Source organism: Pleurodeles waltl, chromosome 9 (genome assembly GCF_031143425.1).
Source record: "Pleurodeles waltl isolate 20211129_DDA chromosome 9, aPleWal1.hap1.20221129, whole genome shotgun sequence".
Lineage (NCBI taxonomy): Eukaryota > Metazoa > Chordata > Amphibia > Caudata > Salamandridae > Pleurodeles > Pleurodeles waltl.
The window spans coordinates 721219321-721236634 of NC_090448.1; positions in this window are offsets into that span (position 1 = coordinate 721219321).

Sequence of the window (17314 nt, forward strand, 5' to 3'; positions counted from 1 at the left end):
TTTAAAATTTCAGAGTTTATTATCCACTAATTGCATTCTTCTCACGTTTGCTCATTTTTTTCGGTGCCTCATGGTATGTTTCTAGTCGGTTTTGTGGCCTAAAACTGGTCATTGGGTCTAACCTTTTCTTTGTGACCTTTTTTCCACAACACAAATGCCTGAGATTTTGCAACTTTGTGAATTTCAAAATGGAGACAAAAAATAAAGCCATTCATCAACCACTTACTTTTCTTAAAAATGCAAAATGCTCTACAGTACTTGTGAGTTTAAATGGCCAAGATATATCTCTGAATTCCACCTCTTCATTTCCCACCCAACACTATTTTCAAATGCCTCCAGTGCTTAATTTGAACCACTCATTTTTGGGGACCAGTGCTTTTTTTTCTTATAAGGGATTGACTAAAATCAAGAGAGGGAAAAAACACAAAATGGAAAGAAGGGTGTGGAGAGAAAGACGGAATAAAACGTCGCAATAGGAGAAAGCAGGGACCCGCAAGTGTGAGACAAAGGGGTTGGCAATGTTTGGAAGTAAATTAAAGAGGTCAGAGGTGGATTCAAGACTATGTCGCTTTGGTATGTGGTGCACCTACGGTGGCCAGACGCCTCGGACAGTCCCGTTTTTAGAGGACTGCCCTGGTGTCCTGACGCTTCTCTTAATTTTAAACAAATGTCCTGGTTTTTGGGACAAAGGTCAGATCGTTAAATAAATGTCTCGGTTTTTGGGACAATGGTCAGATCATGTAGGGCAGCATAAGTAAAGTATGAAATTATTAAAGTAATTTATCTGTCACTGTCAGGAAACACAGTCCCCTGTCTGCTCCCAGCAGAGAGAGGGAGTGGGGAGCAGAGAGAGGTGGGTGGGGGCGGGTTAGGGGTGCAGGGTGGGAGGTCAAGCCATAGCTAATTTTATATATGTAGTCTTGTAAATGTGTGCATGTGTGTGCGTGTATATAAAAACACACAAATATGTAAAGGCACACATTCACAAAGCTAAGCAAAAAAAACGGGAGAGGTAAGAAATAAAAGTGAGAGTTAAGTCTTTAGTCCTTCTTTTATGTCTGACCTGTCCCGGTTTTTGCTCCTCAAAATCTGGTCACCCTAGGTGCACGGACATTTAATAACACCAACCCTGGGATTCTGAGCAGAGCTTTGGCCAGCAGCACACATTCTTTTACAAACTAAGCACTAAACTCTAATATCTCAAAAACTGCTGTGAGGATGTACATTAAATGCAAAAAGCAGACTTTCAGAGTGAAGTTCACTTTCTATGCCAAATTAGGTAAATCAGTTCAGCTTTTTGCTATGATGGTAAGCAACATTTCCTACTTGAATGCAAAAGACTTGTTTTGTTTAACTTTCCTTGTAACTTTTTTCCCGATTAACGGATCTGTGGGAAAATTGGCATGCCAAGCCTTTGCCTGTTTCGGTAATGGCTTGTAAAATTTCATGATGGTTCATCAAACGGCACTGTTTTATTAGCATTCAAAAAATGCATGAATGTATAGTTTTGGTGACATTCTTGTCGAGCTCAGCGAAATATAGCCCTCCTTCCCAGCTGCTGGTCACATGGTGGGTAATTTCTATTATTTAGTCAGTAACCACATCGGTAGCATTGATTATTTATTATTTGTTTAGTGGCGGCTTGAAGAGGGTTTATTTATTTATTATTATGCTTGCTTTACATTACTTCTCATCACCTTACCTGGGCCGTTTCATGATTCTCTCCCATACTGCACGCTTGCTTGTTAAGCTGGCATGACTATTTGCAGGAGGAAAGCAATTAAGGAAGAGTGACAGAGGATATTGGAAAAGCACATATCCCATCACAGACTCGGAGTGCAGCCGACCTTAAAAAGGGGAGCCTGAGAGATAGGTCTGGTCAATCGCGGATGGAGCAATTAAAGTCTTGACTACACTGCCTGAAGCATGTCTAGTCTGGATCCTTATTAGAGTAGAGAAAATACATAATGGGTGCTGCTTATGTGGCTTCAACGGGGGAGTGGAGGGGTCGGCTTGACAAGTTAAATGGAATTAAATGTAAACTATAGAGCTCATAGTCACTGGCCTACACAGGATGTCATATCAGAACTTTGGCATGTGTTTTTCTAGGGGCAGTGCGGGACAGTCAGGGACCCAGCACAAAGAACAGTAAGCATAAATCAGGCCAAGCAGGTCTGTCATGCATGCTGAGGGAGGCGGGGCAAGGGGCGTTCTTTAGGTCAAATCCTACCAGTCGTGAGGCTGATTTAAGAGCCTCTAGCACCACCGGAGCGTCACTTTTCGTGACGCTCCTGTGGCACTAACCACTGCTCCATATTTATAAGGAGGCATAACGCCACAATTTGTGGTGTTACACCTCCTTGTACATATGGGCCCCCGATGCAGTTTTCTCTGTCAGAGGGGCGTGCAATGGGTGTTGCTGTGGGCGTTCCACTGTAACACCTGCTGCTTTTGATGCTGACCCAGATTTCTAAGAAATCCTAAATCTGTGGCAGTGCCAAAAACTATTGCCACCTCATTGGTGGTGTTAATATGGCAAAATGAGGAGCAAAGCTGAAGAAGCAAAATGCCATGGATGATTGTTTTGTGCATGAAGGTGTCCCTTCCTGCACATAAACAATCATGCCAAGATGACGCTTTGGTACTTCTATATGTGCTGTATTTTGTAGGACACACAGAAGTGCCAAATCGACATTATAGATTGTTTATGTGCAGGAAGGGACATCTTATTGCACATGATCAATCTATCCCCTCAATGCAGGTACCCTTGCACTATGGTGCAAGGATGCCTGCGTTGGAGCAGGCAGCTTAATTCAACGCCGGCACAAGGGGAAACGCAGGGGTGTGTCGTATTCCTGTAAATACAGTGCATATCTGCAGTTTAAAAGTGGCGCAGCTCGGCGCTGCTATATTTGGCGCAGCACCACGCTCTGCCACTTTGCCATAAAGCTGGTCCAGGGTTTGCTAACGACATTGGGAGACATTCGGAAAGCTTTCCTGGGTATGCATTCTGTCCATTGCTTACGATTGGCTTTTTGGTTTGTTCCACACATTTTCTTGCTTTCTATTTGCTGGTTTTGTTTTAAGCTGTCCAGCTTGAGTTTGTCCCATCCCTTGCCCATATTTTATTTACTGTATCTTTCTGAGTGCTTCCTTTCTGTAAAAAGGCATTTAAACCTTGTTCTTATCTTGTCACATTTGCTCTGCATTGAAAGACAGAGGTAAAATGTCAGGCTTTGTCTTCTGTAGGAACATTTATGTCTCTGATTTCAAAGTGAATTAATTTATGTGACAGCCTTGCTGGGAAACAAATGTTTTTTTTTCTAGCACACAAAAATGAAATGTGCTCATATTTTAGAATATGTCAGAGTTAGGAAAGTAAAAATTAAGTTTATATTTTTGTAATTCTGAAGTGTAGAGGAATTTTTTTTGAATATGCTCAAAACACATCAATACACTAGGTGAAGCCATTTCCATATTGCTTGTGTGGTGGATACTTTTATCAGTAAAACTGTGTCTGTGCAAATGCAATGGTCATTTCAATTGAAGATGTGTTGTCTATTAAGGCAATGTGCCACCACACCATGCATGCTCCACTCTACTCTGCAACACTCCACGCCTCTGCACCACACTATGCTACTCTGCTCTACTTCACTCCACACTGTCACTGTGTTCTACTTTGCCCCATTCCACTCTATGCCTCCCTACTTCACATCACTCTACTCTATGCCAATGCACTCTACCCCATTGTATACTACTATGCACCACTGCACTCTTCGCTACTACCCTTTACACTACCCCAGTCTACGTCACCCCATTCTACCCTGCAACACTTCACTCTACACCACTCCACTCTATGCCACTCTACTCTGCAACACGAAACTCTATGGCACTGCACTCTACACCAATGCACTCTACTCTGTATCCCTCCAGTGCACTGTATGCCAATCCTCTGTATGCCACTCTAATCTACTCTGCACCACTGCACGCTACACCACTCTCCTCCACTCCAATCTATGTCACTGCACTCTACCCAGCAGCACACCACTCTACATCAATTTACTCTGCTCTGAAACAATCTACTCTGCTCCACCACACTCTGTGCCATTCCACTCTGTGCCACTGCAATCTATGCTGCTCCACTACACTTTGTGTCAGTCTGCTCTACTCTGTACTACTACACGCCACTACACTCTAACCACTGCACTCAATGCCAATGCACTGTACATCACTTTACTAAAAAACAATGCACTCAACGCCAGTGCATTATATGCCACTATGCTCTACTCTGCAACACTCTACACCACCGCACTCTACACTACTGCACTCTACACCATTGCTCTATATGTCACTGAACTGTACACCACTCTGTTTTATTCTGCACCACCGTGCTCTTTACTACTGCAATCTATGCCACTGCCCTCTACTCTGCAACAATGCACTTTCTGCCACTGAACTCTATGCCACACTACTGTATGGCACTGCACTCTACACCACTACACTCTACTCTGCACCACTGTACTCTATGCCACTCTATGCCAATTCGTTCTACGCCACCACACTCTATGCCACTCTACTCTGTATCATTCCACTCTGCGCCACTGCACTCTATCATGCCTGACACCACTCTGCATCATTCCACTCTACACCATGCCACTCTACTCTGGAACACTGCACTCTCTGCCACTGGACTTTACACCACTCTATTCTGAAATGCTCCACTCTATGCCACTGCACTCTAAGCCAATCCACTCTAAGCCACTCATCTACTCTGCACCACTGCAGTCTACTGCATTCTACTGCCACTGCACTCTATGCTGCTTTTCTCTACTTTGAAACAATCTGCTCCATACCACTGCACTCTACACCACCCTATTCCTCTTTGTGACACTCCACTCTATCCCTGCAATCTACCCTGCAACACTCCACTTTTCTCTTCACCACTCTACATCACTGCACTTTAAGCCAATGTACTCTACACCACTTTACTCAGAACCAATACACTCAGCACCAATACACTCTATGCCACTGCACTGTCCCCACTATACTCTGCAGCATTTTACTGTATGCCACTGCACTCTACTCCATTGCACTATATTTGACTGAACTCTACCCCACCCTATTTTACTCTGCACCACTGTACTCTAAACCACTTTACTCTGCATCAATAATCTACTGCACTCTACGACACTCTACTCTTCAACACTGCACTCTCCGTCATTGAACTTTATGCCACTCTACTCTGCGTCACTGCACTCTATGCCAGTGCACCACTCTATGCCACTGTACTTTATGCCACTGCACATTATGTCATTGGACACTACACCCCTCAACTCTACTCTGCACCTCTCTACTCTATGCCAATGCAACACTACACTGTTCACCACTTTACCCTGTCCACTCCAGTCTATGCCACTTCAATCTACTCTGAAACAATCTACTCTATTCTACGCCACTGCACTCTATGCCACTGCACTCTGTGCCACTCCATTGTATGCTGAGCCACTCTAATCTACTCTACACCTCTCTACTCTATGCTGCTGTGCTCTACACCACTGTTTTCTAAACCACTGCACCCTAAACCACATTACTCATAGCCAGTGCACTTTATGCCACTGCACTCTAGGCCAACTACTCTTCATCACTGCACTCTATGCCACTATACTCTTATACTCTAACCAGCAGCACTCTACGCCACTGTACTCCACATTACTGCATGCAATGCCACTCTACACCATTGCCCTGTACGTCACTGCAGTCTACGCCACTCTGTTCTACACTGCACCACAGTACTGTAAGCCACTGCTTTCCACTACACTCTACTTTGCAACACTCTACTCTATGCCCCTGCATCCTTCACCACTACAGTCTACGCCACTTCACTCTACACCACAGCACTCTATGACACTCTACTCTGCGAGGCTGCACTCTCTGCCACTGAACTCCATACTACTCTACTCTGCACCACTGCACTCTATGCCACTGTACTCTACTCTGCACCACTCAACTCCACACCACTTTATTGCAGTCTATGCCAATGCACTCTATGCCACTCTAATCTACTCCACCCCACTGCACTCCATGCCACTGTACTCTACGTCACTCTACCCCACTCTAAACCTCTGCACCTTGTCCTGCACTACTCCAACCTACCCTGCACCACTTTACTCTGCTCTGAAACAATCTACTCTAAGCCACTGCACTCTAGCATCTCCACTAAGGGCCAGATGTAGCAACTTCTGCATTTGCGATTCGGAAATAGCGAGTCTGTGCGACTCGCAATTTCCGAATCGCAAATGCGGATGCAGAACGGTGTCTCAGACACCGTCTGCGACTCGCTATGGGGTCGCAAAGACCCACCTCATAAATATTAATGAGGTGGGTCGCATTTTGCGACCCCATAGCGAGTCCCTCCACTCACAGGGATGGTGGCCTGCTGAAGTCAGCAGACCTCCATGTCTGTGACTGCTTTTTAAATAAAGAAGTTTTTTTTTATTTTGCAGCCCGTTTTCCTTCAAGGAAAACGAGTTGCAAAATAAATAAAATAACGAAACTATTTGGTTTCGTTTTTTCAGAGTAGGCAGTGGTCCATTGCACCACTGCCTGCTCTGAAAAAACCTTTTGGGCAACATTCACAAAGGGGAAGGGGTCCCATGGGGATTCTGCATTGTGATGCGAGTTGCAAATAGGAAGGGAACACCCCTTCATATTTGCGAGTCGCATTCCCATTTGCGAGTCGGTATCGACTCGCAAATTGGGAATGTGCATCGCAGAAGGCTGTTTGCATGGCGCAAACTGTGATTTTCGCAGTTTGCACCATGCAAACAGCTTACTACATTTGGCCCTTCATTCTGTACCACTCAACTCTATGCAATTGCACTCCACCCAACTGCAATCTACACTTTGCCACTTATTCTACTCGGCACCACTCTACTCTATGCCACTCTACATCATTGCAATCTACGACAATGCTCTCTACACCACTTTACTGAAAACCAATGCACTCTATGCCCTTGCCCTTTATGCCATTCTTTTTTTACCCCACTGTACTTTATGCCACTTCACTCTAGACCACTCTACTTCATTCTACGGCACTCAACTCTATTACAATCCACTCTATGATGCTCTACTCCATTAAACTCTACTCCACTCTAGCACTCTATGCCACTCCATGTCTCTCTATGCCACTTCTCCACTCTACAACGCTCTACACAACTCTCTTTACGTCACTCCATGCCACTTTACTTCATCCTATTCTATGACACACTTCACTCTACTCCTCTACATTCCATGTCGTTCTATGCCACTCCACTCTATGACACACTATGTCATTCCACTCTACAACACTACTCCAGTCCGATCTACAACACTCCTCACCACTCTGTGCCATTTCACTCTAGTACACTACTCTGTACCACTCCACTCTACGACAATCTACTCCTCTCTATGCCACTCTACTCAACACTCTACTCCACTCTACACAGCATACTCTACACCACTCTACTTTGATCTACATCTCTCCACGACACACCGTGCTACTCCACTATACCTCACTGTGACATTTTACTCCACTTTATGGCACTCAACTCTATGACCTTCCACTCTACAAAACTGTACTCCCTCCACAACACTCTACGCCAAACCATGACACTTTAAGGTACTCAACCCTACACCACTCTACACCACTTCATGCCAATCAAAAACATGTAACTCTACTTCACAACACTCCACTCCACGCCACTTTCCTTTAAGCCGCAAACTTTTAACTATGCTGAACAGCAGCCACGCAGAGACTGTACATAGGATTATATAAAAAAATATAGTATATTGTACATAAATTAGACCAAAGCGACATGAATCATAAATTCTGTGCATCAAATGCCATTACTTAGATTGTGCTTGTTATCCTTGACAATACAATGCAAAACCGACATACATCATAACATTAGTGCATGTAATACAGTCAGGTTATGAAAAAGCACATGAACTACCATATATTATCATCAAACCATAAATACAGTGCAGGTAATGCAGACGCGTTTAGAGACAAACACATGGAATGTACACATAACCATAACAACATAGGGACCAACGCATCTGCTTTCCTACTAGCAGGATTACGGTAGATTTGTGAGCCTCATTGAAAGTTAGTAGATTTATGACCAAGGTGTAGGACGTAAAAGCACATGTGCACCTACTTGACGTGTTACAATAATTCACCACAACGATCCCCGACCGGGATTGGCAACCAGACTGTCCCAATGCGATAACTGTATCACAATTCTACTATAAGCCTGGCAGTCACGGTACAATCCTGAGGGGTGGGGGGGGAACCACAACCTGTCAGTTACTGGTGTGGACTTCCTCTCCCAGACCTCTATGGCTCCGTACTGACAAGATCCAGCTGCTTGCAAGAGCACAGTGCAGCTGCAGTCCCCACACAGGTCCTGGGGTATACAGCACCCCTTTCCTTGTGAATTGTGACGGCTCTGGTTGGAAAATATGACAAGGGTGGTACTTCCACGGCCTCTTGTCTGGGGCCATGGTGGGTTTTCTCCGATCCGTGCTGGGTCAGCATGAGTGGTACAGCGGCCTCTTGCCGACAGTGTGGGAGGTGGGTACATCAGTATCCCAGCACCTCAGGCAGTATGAAGGTGGTGAGCAGGGAGGGGGCTCTGTCACCTGCCGGAACTCCGCCGTGGATCAGCCCTGGGCTGCTGGGCTGCTACCTGGGTAAGAAGTACTTCCATGAGTGGCTGAGAAGCACTGTGGAAGCATGAGGGACCCCCTGGGTCAGGGCATGAACAATGTAGGCACACAGCACACTTCCCTATGCACCCAAGGCACTCTCCTGGTCAGAGCGCTATTCTGCATACACAAAGCATGACCTTAGTGCCAAAGGGAGTGCTGGCAATGTGATAGTTGTCCCAGAATGAACTCTCCCAGCAGAAGTGGTGGAGAAAAGTGGGAACAAGGTCTATAATGACCCTGACACCTCTAGAGAACAGAGTGCTAGCAAACAAGCCCCATGGAGAGCACTGGTAGTGCACAAAAGCAGGTAGGTAGGCAGAAGGTCAGCACATAAGGCAAGTTGCAAAATGTCAGTCTCTTCTGCATCCCAGCAATCAGTAGGCAGCAGACCAGCACATCAAAGCAGGTAGTCCAAATGGTGGTTCGTCCTGGCAGCACAGGAGTCCTCCACGCAATGTGCAGAGTGTGGAGCCAGCAGCATCCGGTTACAAGTCTCATGCAGTGTCTAAAAACATGGAGTCAGAGCCCCAGTACTTATACTCAAAATGCCTTTGATGAAAGGGTGACATCAAAGGAAACTTAGAAGTGCACAACAATTGCTTTCAGCCCAGTCCGGGCTCCAGACGATCAGTAGAGGGTAAATCAGCCCTTTCTGTGAGGGCAGGCCACAACCTATTGACATGTAAGTGTAAACCACCTCTCCCTCTCCTAGCCCAGGAAGACAATCAGTATGCAGGTGAATGCAGATGTATCCCTTGTCACACCCAGCCCTTCCTGTATTGTGACTGTTTAGAGAGCATGCACAAAGTGTAGCTGTCACCCAAGCTAAACGTGTATTGGACAGGCTGCAAAGCACATAGAGTTATCAGCACAGAAAAATACCCACTTTCTAAAAGTGGCATTTCTAGAATAGAAATGTGATATCCAACTACACCAGTGAGTAGGATTTATCAGTACCATTCTAAACATACCAAACAAGAGAAAGCTACTCCTTTCTGATCAGGAATTACTACTTAAAAGATATAAGGGAATTCCCAATGCTAACCTAAGAGAGGAGTAGGCCTCACAGTAGTGGGAAGCGAAATAGGCTGTTAGGACATGCAAAGCATAAAAGTACATGTCCTGCCTTTTAGTTTCACAACACCCTGCCCAAAGGGCTACCTAGGGCCTACATGAGGGATGACCTATATGTAATAAAAGGGGAGTTAAGGCTTGGCAAGTAGTTTTAAATGCCAAGTCAAAGTGGCAGTAAACTGCACACATGGGCACTGATGTGGCAGGCCTGAGACAGATTTGAAACGTTACGTCTGTAGGTGGCACAATTACTGCTGGAGGCACACTAGTAGCATTTAATTTACAGGCTCTGGGTATAAGGTATAGCACTATATAAGGGATTTACAAGTAACTCAAATATGCCAACTAGGTGTAAACCAATAATAACATGTTTAGATGGGAGAGCACATGCCCTTTAGCACTGTATAGCAGTGGTAAGGTTCCCAGAGTCCTAAAACCAACAAAAAGAAAGTCAGTAAAATAGGAATAGGAAGGCCAAAGGTTTGGAGTAACCCTGTATAAAAGGCCAGGTTCAACACCCAGCTTGAAGGTGCTGTAACAATTTACAATTATCACTGACAAAACAACATGCCTCAAGATGTGATGCTTGGATTCATAACAGGTAATTTGAATTACTCAGTTTCACCTTTATCACTTCAGTACTCACTTGGTGAGTTTTGGTCATTATAATACACCTTGTGGATTAGCCAGGTACGCTGGTCTGCTCCCACTGGCATGAACTTTAGTACCACTACCACTGCCTTGACACCCACTGTCCAGAGAATCAGGATGGCATTAACAGGAATTAAAAGTAAACAAATGTCTTAGATCCCTGTTTTCTTTCTGTTTGTTTCTGAATTCTGCCCTTTCCCTAACACTCAAAAGGAAATATAAATGGGTTGACAAGCTAAGGGTAGGGCTGGGAGTCAACAATCTGATGTTAGGGGCTAAAGGGTCTAAGATGTCACTTCCACTACCCCCTGACATTCTGGTAAAGTTATGTCCATGAATGCGTTTGCTGAATCTCACAAACCATAAAGGACATTTCTCCTTGCATGGGCTCCCCTGGTTTTGGGAAGCACCATAAATACAATGTTTTCAGTATTTCCTGTTATCCATAGTCGCCCAGCATCAAGACTGTGGAGCTTTTGGTTGTGGGAGGAGAGCATTGTGCATGGATTAGAAAAAGTTGGAGGAGGAAGGAGAATCAGACAAATGAACATTACTTATCAGTAAGCGGAACATTACCTCCTTTCCCATTCCATGTCTCTGTAAATGCTTCAGAAGGATAAACAAAACTGGTATGTTTCTCTTTTGATCCTGTGGATGAACAAAAGAAACTTCTACCACTCCAGAAGTGTGCTCCAAACTCGGATGCCATATTTATCAGCCGGTAAGATCTGTAATATGTAGATGTCTGCTCTTCCACAGACCCAGACCCCTGCTGCAAACCAGCAGTGGAACCAAAAAGAGGAAACATAGATTTGCAACTGCCCTCTAGAGGTTCTTAGATGTTATGGAGCAACAGCTCTCATAAGAGAACTGTCTCGTCACCATTTTTGTTGAAAACCTACTCAGTCAGTCCTTTGGCCAGTAACTTGAATGCAATAGATTCCCTCCCTGAAATTTGTACGGAAAATATGATGCTAAACTACATAAAGCATTTTAGTGTTTTTTTCATTATTGGTATTATTTTAGTCAAAAGAATAGTTGCACAATTCACGAAAAATTGTACCTTCTAATGCACAGTTGACCACTGACTTTGCATACATCATAAAGGGATTTAAAAACAGCTTTACAGAGGCTTGGGAGGATCCACAAGATACATTTGTGATAAATGTGTTTTAAGCACCTTGGGTCCTTAACGTAGGTGAAAATTCAAAATACTTTCAAATTCAATTTTATAGGGGGAGGTTAAAGGAAGTCCTTTAGTAATTTAAGTAAATGTGTGGGAGCTGATAGTTAGTTCAATTTGATTTGATTCAAAAGCATCAGTCAAAACGTAAAGAATTAAAAAAATCTTTGAACAAATAGGTGCAGAGGCACATGTATAGGTGTACTCTCATTGTCGTTTACCTGCAGGCTTTTCTAAAGGAGCTATAGAAAAGAAGGCTTTCTTTGAACAGCAAAAGCCTGGAAAATGTGTCCTGATACATGGAAGGTCACTGTGGGAGCCTGGGATTGACCCATTGGAGCATGTGACTTGGCTTGTTGATACAAGTACCTCTTTCAGGAGCTTGCCAAGTAGCAGCAATTTATCAAATCCCTGCTAGTGTGTGGTGGAAACCGGACAAATCTCTACAAAGCACCCTCTCTCTCATTGCTGATGACGCTATGATGCTTCCTTTTGGCTACTGAATGTCACACAGATTTCGACAAAAACATGTAATTGCTTTGAAATTCTGAAGGCATCTTCCGTAGACTCTCATGTGTACACCTATGAGGCACACCTACCCTTGCTTAAATACACATACATATGCTAGGCCGTAAGCGAGATTCTGGTGGTCATTACAATATTGCCGGTAAAAGCCGCTTACCGCCGTGCAGAAGACCGCCAACACACCGCCGCGGAATTCCGCCACTGCTATCATGACCCACAGCTCGGAATCCGCCAAAATCTAGACACCCACACAAGTCGCCACACCAAAGGTCAGTGATAAACTGGCGATAACAAAACCTCCACCGTCATGCCAACAGGAATACGCCCACACTATCACGACCCACAAATCCACGTGGCAGTCTTTCAACCGCAGTATTCCATTGGCGGTACACACCGACGCGCTCAAAATACACACACATTTACAAAACACTACCACATTGGACAAATCGAAATACACACACCTGATACACATACACACACCACTCCCACACACCCAATACATTATAAAACACACACCCACATCACCCACAAACCCCTACGACAACAATTGTGACAGAAGGCCAGAGAGAGACACCACCAGAAACAACACTAGCATCCACATGCACTCAACTCCATCACTCACACAACATCCACGCACCTCACACAACACACCTCTAAATATCACCCCACACATCGCAACACACACCACCCCACACATCACCCACACCACCCCATGGCACCGCGAAGACACCCCAGGTTTTCTGAGGAGGACCTAAGGGTCATGGTGTAGGAAATCATCCGGGTAGAGCCACAGCTACTCGGATCACAGGTGCAGCACACCACCATAGCTATGGAAGATGGAGCTATGGCGCAGAATCGTAGACAAGGTCAACGCAGTGGGACAGCACCCAAGAACACAGGACGACATCAGGAAGAGGTGGAATGACCTACGGGGGACGGTGCGTTCCGTGGTCTCAAGACACCAGATTGCGGTTCAGAGGACTGGCGGCGGACCCCCACCTCCTCCCCCAGAACTATCAGCATGGGAGGAGCAGGTCTTGGCTATCCTGCATCCTGATGGCCTCGCAGGAGTAGCTGGAGGAATGGACTCTGGTAAGTCAAACTTTTAACTACCATATCCCCACCCTACCTGCATGCTATCACATACCCCCACCCTCGCCCTCACCCCCATCACTCCAACTCCACACACATGTCCCACTATCACAAACCACACATCCCAAACCCAAGCCCTGCATGCAACACCAAAGCATGGACACCCATCACCAAAGCATGTCCACTGCACATACCCATACACCCCCCTAAACTATTCTCACAGAAGGTCCCACACAAGAATGGAAGCACTAGGGTACAGGGTCACATTGCCCAGCATGACACACACAGATGCAATAATCATGCCTTTACACCCCTGCAGGACCCCTACCCAACGTCACCGGACAGGAGGGTCCAGACATGTCCACTCCACCCACAGAAAAGGCCCACAGTGATGACAGCAGCTCTGTCCAGCTGGATCAAGATGACCAGCCCGGCCCATCTGGGACATCGGGACAGTCGGTTTCCCTCACACTGGCACAGGCCACTACAGAGCTTCCCCCATCTGGAAACACCAGCACAGCACCCACCCAGCGGGCCCATCCCTCTGTCCCCAGGACACGTCAAGCAGCAGTGTGTCCACCCTTACAAGGAACCCCCTACTAACCCACCACCCCAACAACACAAGGGACCTGGGGGCAGTGGTAGTGGGCACACAGTTCAGGGGACAGAGGCTAAGGAACACAGGGGAACTGGGAGGGCTGCTGTGTGACAGGGGGAGGACAGGCCCAGGGAACCCACGAGGCCCTCTCCAACATCATGGGAGCCTACCACCATTCCCAGGAGACGATGGCAGCGGTACTGGCCAAGTTTCAGGAGACCCAGCGGCTGCAGGAGGAACAGCATTTGGGGTTCAGGGAGGAACTCAAATCCATCAATTCCACCCTGGGCACCATTGTAAGGGTGCTGAAGGAACTCGTCAACACCAGGAGGGAGACTGTGGCATAACAAGGGGCCCCTGACACTAGCCTGGATGATGAACTGCCCACCACCTCTGCTAGTGGACAGGAGGCACCGCCACAGGACCACAACACCAGCACCCCACCTCCTGCAGATGGAGAACCACCCCGCAAGCGGTCTGAGATCCAGGACAAAGACAGAGAACAATGCCAAGACCCCGCCAAGAAATGAGACCACTCTGATTGTCATCCTTCTGTCCCACTTTGTCACCCTGTCCATACTTAAACTGCCCTAGCTCCACTTCCTATGCCCCTTTGGACAATGCACCTGTGAGACTAATAGACTGGACTCTGCCATGGGCATTCCTCCACCATCACCCCTGACCATTTTACAACCCCCTCCACTATTTAGCACTTAAATAAACACCCTTAAATCACAAAACAATCTGGAGCCAGTCTGTGCTTTCGAAAATGTGTATTTGCAATAACTGTGGGAAAATGCCATATCCAATGTAATTTCAACATACCTATGTCACAGCTTTAGTCCATGCGGAAACAAAGCAGAGGTCACACAGTGGGACCCACATCTGTGAAATCGAAAGGGATAGTGACAACTCAGTGTCCATACACTGGGTGAAAATGACAGACAGATGAGAGGTAGAAGAATTAAATCAGATGTAGCAGGCAGTGTTGTCTTCTTACCTGTGTCTCACTGGAAGTATTGCAGGATCACCGTATTCCTGTTGTCAATGTCCTCTTCTTCTGCTTCCTCGTCTTCACTGTCCACAGGCTCCACAGCTGCAACAACACCTCCATCAGGACCATTCTCCTGCAGAAAAGGCACCTGTCGTCGCAAAGCCAAGTTGTGAAGCATACAACAGGCCACGATGATCTGGCACACCTTCTTTGGTGAGTAGAATAGGGAACTACCTGTCATATGGAGGCACCAGAACCTGGCCTTTAGGAGGCCGAAGGTCCTCTCTATAATCCTCCTAGTTCGCCCATGGGCCTCATTGTAGCGTTCCCCTGCCCTTGTCCTGGGATTCCTCACTGGGGTCAGTAGCCATGACAGGTTGGGGTAACCAGAGTCACCTGCAAATGTCTAGGGACAACTGTTAGACACACACTAACTCATAGGGACATCCCCAGACCCAGACATCTAGTCACACTGTATTGAGTCCATGTCCTCACCTAATAGCCACACACAGTGCCTCTGGAGTTGCCCCATCTCATAAGGGAGGCTGCTATTCCGCAGAATGTAAGCGTCATGCTGAGCCAGGAAACCTGGCATTTACATGGGAGATGTACTGGTCAGCCAAACACACCATCTGCACATTCATAGAATGGTAACTCTTCCGGTTTCTGTACACCTGTTCACTCCTGCTGGGGGTACCAAGGCCACATGTGTCCCATCAATGGCACCTATGATGTTGGGGATATGCCCCAGGGCATAGAAGTCACCTTTCACTGTAGGCAAATCCTCCCCATGTGGGAAAACGATGTAGCTGCGCATGTGTTTCAGCAGGGCAAAAACAAAGCAAAACACAAACACTGTGGGATAGCGTAACTGGATGGACGGAATGCAGAACCAATCAAACATTCACCCCCAGTCACAGATCTGGGTTTAATCCATCCATTATTTTGCTCACCATGCCACCCCAGTTTGAACCCAGCCATATGCAAATCAGACTTGACCCTGTTACTCATGGGAACAGTCCAGCCCGAACTGCCAGGCCAGGTTCTCCCTGGACCGGAAACAAGCATCCTGGGATCGGTTTCAGTGTTTCACCCCTCATCAGCCAGGCTAGCTTGAATCCAGTGGCACAGTGAGCCCGGGACTCACGTCTGGGCATACCCCGCGCACTTAGGGTGGCAAAAGCAAAGCAAAACACAAACGCTGTGGGATACCGTAACTGGATGGACGGAATGCGGAACCAATCAAGCATTCACCCCAAGTCACAGATCTGGGTTTAATCCATCCATTATTTTGCTCACCATGCCACCCCAGTTTGAACGCAGCAATATGCAAATTAGTCTTGACCCTGTTCCTCATGGGAACAGTCCAGCCCGAACTGCCAGGCCAGGTTCTCCCTGGACCGGAAACAAGCATCCTGGGATCGGTTTCAGTGTTTCACCCCTCATCAGCCAGGCTAGCTTGAATCCAGTGGCACAGTGAGCCCGGGACCCACGTCTGGGCATACCCGGAGCACTTAGGGCGGCAAAAGCAAAGCAAAACACAAACACTGTGGGATAGCATAACTGGATGGACGGAATGCGGAACCAATCAAACATTCACCCCCAGTCACAGATCTGCGTTTAATCCATCCATTATTTTGCTCACCATGCCACCCCAGTTTGAACCCAGCCATATGCAAATCAGTCTTGACCCTGTTCCTCATGGGAACAGTCCAGCCCGAACTGCCAGGCCAGGTTATCCCTGGACCGAAAACAAGCATCCTGGGACCGGTTTCAGGGTTTCACCCCTCATCAGCCAGGCTAGCTTGAATCCAGTGGCACAGTGAGCCCGGGACCCACATCTGGGCATACCCGGCACACTTAGGGCGGCAAAAGCAAAGCAAAACACAAACGCTGTGGGATAGCGTAACTGGATGGACGGAATGCGGAACCAATCAAGCATTCACCCCCAGTCACAGATCTGGGTTTAATCCATCCATTATTTTGCTCACCATGCCACCCCAGTTTGAACCCAGCCACATGCAAATCAGTCTTGACCCTGTTCCTCATGGGAACAGTCCAGCCCAAACTGCCAGGCCAGGTTCTCCCTGGACCGGAAACAAGCATCCTGGGACCGGTTTCAGGGTTTCACCCCTCATCAGCCAGACTAGCTTGAATCCAGTGGCACAGTGAGCCCGGGACCCACGTCTCCATCACTTGTTGTTTTTGCATGTGTTTCAGTAGGACAGACACACTCTGGACAACACGTTGGAGAACATAGGCTGGGACATCCCTGATGCAATGGCCACTGTTGTTTGAAAAGACCCACTTGCTAGGAAATGGAGTACTGACAGGGCCTGCACTAAAGGGGGGATTCCTGTGGGATGGCGGATGGCTGACATCAGGTCTAGCTCCAACTTGGCACACAGTTCCAGGATTGTGGTATGATCAAGTCTGTATGTGACAA